Here is a 6,000-nt window from a genome sequence, read left to right as displayed (position 1 = left end):
AAGCAATTATGAACTGTTTTATCCCTCCACAGATTTCCAGGATCCTGGAATTTGGGCTGGGAGGATCCTTCTTTTAGCAAGTTGCAAAATGAGGCCCTGAGGGTGTGAGATCCTGAATCCAGAACCCTCCCAGTCAAGGAAAAGAGCTCTCAGTTCTCTTCCTGATTTTATTAAAGTTTTTATATATTTTAATATTGTATTAATATTCCCTACCTGGATGAATTGCCTGGAATTTATGGGATATAAATTTCCATTTCTTTTTCTGCCAAGTTAATGATACCCTGCAAACCCCAAAAATACAAAGGGGACAGAAGTTTTGCAAAAAAAATGAAAGCAAATGCTCCACTCTGGAATGTCAGCATTTGCTGAGGACGATCCAAGATGAATTCCAGGCCACATTAATTAATTAATTAATGTGGATTGCAACAGCTCAGCTGCAACTGGGTCTATGCAGAGGAAACTCTAAATTCCAGCCTCTGACTAAATGATGGGATTTAGGGTAAACACAGTTGTTAAAACAAGTTTTTTAAAAGCAGTCTGATTCATTTTAGGCTTTTTTTCCCCCTCTTCCAGGCTAGACACAGCACAGGAATAAGTTGGATGTGAGACATCCAAGAAAAAACAGGCAAATTCCAAAGGAGGCAATCGATGAAGGAGATCTATATCTCATTCACATTGTTGAATAAATAATAACAGAGGAGGCCTAAAATTAGATTGGAGAAGAAACCTGACCTAGCCTGAACACAGGCTCCCTGCTGGACTGGAGAGTTGGGGTCTCAGCTGGAGACTTGAGGGATGGCTGGAGAAATCACAAATTTAATTTGGTTTGGATCCTTGCATCTTTAGCATTCTTATATCACCCCATCCTAAAATTTGCTTTCACACAGCTTTTTAAGGGTTTTATACTTTTCTTATTTCCCACAAGGTGGGACTGGGAGTGGTGCTGGTGAGGTTCCACCTGGCTGGGTCTGAGATGTTTGTTCCAGGGAAGGAGGGGATGGTGGTCCTGGAAATCCATCACTTCTGGAAAGAATCAAAAGTTTGAGGTGATTTAGGGGATTTTTTCTGTTTGCAGAAATTAATCTTAATCCCAGACTGGTTTGGGGTGGAATGGACTTTAAAGCTCATCTCATTCCACCCCTGCCATGAGCAGGGACACCTTCCACTGTCCCAGGCTGGTCTGAGTTCCATTTGGACCCTGAGCTAAAGAAAAATGGGAAAATTAGGATTTGAGGCCAAAAGTAGATAAATTCCCTAATAATCAGTGCTCTCCTGACAGAGGAGAAGGGTTCTAGTTCTGACACTGCAGTAAACTGGAGCTGAAATCCCTGCTCCTAATTCATAGAAGGGCATGAAATTTAATTCCCTCCCCCTGCAGCCAGGAAGGGATGACTGATGTCTAAAATGCTTGGGAATGTTATCTTCAAAGTCTCCAAAATAACAAAGTTCACCTTTGCAATGATATTCCCTTTATTTTCATTTGTTTCACATGATCTTCTGAGTTTGACCCCAACTTCCAAACCAATTCAGATCCAGGGAGAATGTTCAGGATTTTTTTTTTTTTTTGAAAATACCATCTGGTCTGTATGGAATATTGAAGCCTAAAGTTATCCATGTTCCACATGTCCCATAGACAGAGCTTTTCAAATGCTGGCTTTTTATAAATCCTTTTATTGATATGAATCAATAATGACCAAACTTTTGGAGAAAGAGCAGTAAATACAACCATCAATCCCACTTCAATAGAATTGCCCAGAAGGTCAAATCACTTTGTCTCTGTCTGAGTGAAGAGGATGGAAAAAAAAATATTTCAAGTGGGGAAGGGAGCCTTGGAAAGGATGGATTTAAAATCATGGAGTGGGTTTGGGTTGGAATGAACCTTAAAGATCTTCCCAAAATCCCGAGCTTTTTCCCACCTTCTGGCAATTTTAAATCTTGCTGCTCCTTTTGCAAAACCATTCCCATTTACAAGAATTGGTAATTGCTGAGTTTCCCATAATTTGGAAAGGCCAATCTGCTTCACCCTGCTTTTCCTTTGGAGTGGGAAAAGCATCTCAGTGCTGAATGTGGAGTCAGCAGCTGGACAGAGCTCACAGCAGGGGCAGCTCCCTGGGCTCTGAGGAAATATTATGGGAAACAACAAGTCCTGGGCCAGAAATCTGGGAGAAGGATTAGGAGAAATCAAGGGAAAATTGTGGTTGAGAAACTCGGGAAAAAACAAAGCTAAACCCAAAAGAGACCTCAGGGACCTCAGTTTAGGAATTTCTTGATGCAAAAATATGGAATTATTCATAAAACTGAAAAAATAAATTCCTTTAGGAAGAAGAAACACCTCAAAACAAGTTTTTGGTGTCTGGACAGAAACAGGAATTATACAAATAATAATTTGGAAGAGCAAATAGTAATTTGATGAGCAGCACCACTCACACAGAGGCAGAGAGAGATAATTTCTAAGCAGGTATCTGCTTCCTCTGGCTGAAGGATTTTAGATGGCTTATAATGGATTGCTAAAATGCTCATTATTGTCAAAATGAGTGGATAACTCTCAAGCAGCACAGATATTTTATTTATGAGCGAATAAAAGAATTTTATAGCTGCCTATCACCCATCTCCAATGCTGCAATGGAGTAAGATCAATTCAAAGTTAAAACAAAAAAAATGGAGGGAGAGAAAATTATTTTTTTCTGTTTTGCTTTGGTTATTATTTTTGTTCTTTGATTTGTTTGTGCTTTGATTTGGAGCTTTTGACTTTGATTGCTGCTTGGGCTGAAAGGCAAATTGAAGTGAAGCAGCCAGGCTTTAATAAAGAGATGTGCAGCGTCTCTGATGCATTTGAGGGAACCTTTGCTGCCTGTGGTTTTGTATATGGTTATGGTAAATAACCCTCACGCTGATTTCTGTGGTCTGCCCTTTGCTGTGGGTACTTGACCACCAGAGACTCGTTGAACCTAAATAACCCAACCCCATAGCCAGCTTTCAAGAGCCAGCACCCCAATAAATCCTGAGGAAACAGCGATGCCCCCGCCGAGGAGAAGCTGAATTTGGGGAACAGCCCTGACAAAGGCCAGCTTTGTGTTCCTGGGGGTTGTCACTGCAAAATCCCCCTTTCCCCATGGCTGCTTCCTGCCAGCAATCCCAATAAATGAGCCCAAGAGGGAGACAGGATGACAGGGCTGAGGCTGGCTGTCCCTCCTGGGGGAGCAGCCCTGACGGGGGACACTGAACCCGAACTGACGCAGCCTCAGCCCCAGGGCCCAGAAGGATCTGCACTTTCCCTCCAGCAATTCCTGCTGGGCTTGCTCCCAAAAAAAGCAAATTAAAGCGGGTGGTGAAGCTCCCACAGAATATTCGGTTTAAGGTGGAAAATTCTTTGTGGGTTCTGCTGAGCTCTGCCAAAAAAAGATCCTCCCTCATACATCCTTCCTGTAAATATGCTCCATAAAATAAATACATACATATATATATATATATATATATATATATATATATATATATACATATATATTTAGGCAATTCCCCCTGTAAATATGCTTCATCATATTTATATATATTTAGGCATATTTCCCCTGTAAATATGCTGCATAAAATACATATATATTTAGGTATATTCCCCCTGTAAATATGCTTCATTATATATATATATATATATATATATATTTTTTTTTTTTTAGGCACATTCCCCCTGTAAATATGCTCCATAATACATATATATATATATATTTAGGCATATTCCCCCTTTAAATATCCTCCATAATATATATATTTATTTAGGCAATTCCCCCTGTAAATATGCTCCATAAAATAGATATATTTAGGCACACCCCAACATCATGCTCTATATTCAAGGCTACACATCTGTGCACACACACACATTTATATTTCAGGCCAAAACAACAAGTGAGGAGATTATTTTTTTCCACCCACCAAGGTGAAAAACTGGACGTGCAATAAAAACACAAGCTACATGCAGAGGGTGGGGGGAAATCTCCCTGAAATCTCCTGAACTTTCAGGGGGGGATGTCAGTCAGAGCAGGCACTGAGTCACAAAGTCAGAAGCACGACATGAGCAGGAAAAGGAACTGACTGGGCAGAGTGACATTTATGATTCATCTCACTATAAATTTGTGTCCATCTGAAGACAAGATTTTTTTTTTTTTTCTCTTTTCCTGTGGAAATTGGAAGTCTGGCTCCCTGCTAAATACAGATGTTTTCCAAGAGGGCAGCTGACTTGTAAAATAAATTCACTGCAGTGAAGGTGTTTGCTGAAAACCAGAAAATTTTCTGAATCCTGTTTGATGCAAAGGAGGGATGGTGGGGCTCTAGAAACAGCAAGGAAAAATGTCATCTTCTGACACTGCTTTTCTATTTTCATTTTGCCTCTTGCCTAAATATCATCAGTAAAATGATAATACCTTTTTAGGAGGTTTAATTGATATCAGAGAACAATACATAACATTAAAATGTAAAATGTAACATCAAGGCATGATTTTCCTTGTACTGCAACTTCTTATGTAATTCTAATTGGATATAAATAGCTAATCACCCCTTCTGTTTTTCTTTTCTTTTCTTTTCTTTTCTTTTCTTTTCTTTTCTTTTCTTTTCTTTTCTTTTCTTTTCTTTTCTTTTTTTTTTCTTTTTTTTTCTCTTCTCTTCTCTTCTCTTCTCTTCTCTTCTCTTCTCTTCTCTTCTCTTCTCTTCTCTTCTCTTCTCTTCTCTTCTCTTCTCTTCTCTTCTCTTCTCTTCTCTTCTCTTCTCTTCTCTTCTCTTCTCTTCTCTTCTCTTCTCTTCTCTTCTCTTCTCTTCTCTTCTCTTCTCTTTCCTCAGTTTAGGTGGAAAAACATACAGTTCCCAAGCTAGGCATGGCAGGGAAGAGAAATAATCACTGGGAAGTGCTGTTGAGATGAAGAAGGAGCAAACACCTCTTGAGACCTCAAAAAGAAGATTTGGGAAGAGACCCCAAACTAAGATTTCCTCAATCAAAACCCCACAAAACACAGTGAGCAGGTGGAGATATTAAACACTTAATCTCTTTGCTTATAACCTCAGTTTTTTAGCAGTTTTGTGGTTCATCCTTCTTTGAGGAGTTCTCCAGAAGGATGAGAGCTCTGGCAGACTCAGATGCTGTCACACTTTTCTACTCAGCTTCCAGGGTATAAAAACAAATCCCAGTTTAGAACAGAACCATCCTGTGCTGGTCCTGCAGGTTCCTTCCCAAAGCTGTTCCTCTCCTGTTTTCCTCTCCTGTTTTTCTCATCCCACTCTTTGTGCTCAGCCCCTTCCATTCTTTCCCTTCCAGCTGTTAATAAGTGAGACTGGGAATGCATGAGAGCAATTGGCCCATGGAGAAACCTCCTGAATTGAGGCTAAAATTCCCCTTCAGGGAGCCAGATTATATTTGGGTTTTTTGCACTTACAAGAAAGGAGAGGCAGAAGCCAGCACAGCTGGCAAAGGAGAAATTGCTGCTGGAAAATCGACTTTGTTCCACACCTCAGCTTTATAAAACTGACCCAAAACCAAGCCAGGATATGAAATCTGAGCAACTCGGCCTGTAAGAATTATTTTTTTTTTCCTCAATTTTTCTCCAGAGTTGAACCAAAACCGAAGTGCAGAACATCAACACCACAGGCAGGAAAATCAGAGTGTTCCTCTATCACTGCCCAGGGGTGTGCAGGGAGATGAGAGTGCAGAGGGATGAGGATTCCTTCATTTTGGGAAAGAAATCCTGAGCAGAACTGCAGAGGGATGAGGATTCCTTCATTTTGGGAAAGAAATCCTGAGCAGAGCACTGAGGATTTATTTCCCACCCTTTGTTTATCTTGCATTTCACACATCTGTGCCTTGGAGCAGAAGTAGCTGCAAATAGCTCAGATATCATCGTGGGGTTCTGAGAAAACAGAAAACATGAGGAACTGGCTTCTGTGAGACAGGGAGGAAACTCTGCTGCTGCCTGCCAGGCTCTGCTCCTGCTGTTCTACACTGAGAAACAGCTGAATTATCCC

This window comes from Erithacus rubecula (assembly GCF_903797595.1).
Source record: "Erithacus rubecula genome assembly, contig: scaffold_244_arrow_ctg1, whole genome shotgun sequence".
Classification (NCBI taxonomy): Eukaryota; Metazoa; Chordata; class Aves; order Passeriformes; family Muscicapidae; genus Erithacus; species Erithacus rubecula.
This window is presented reverse-complemented; position numbering follows the sequence as displayed.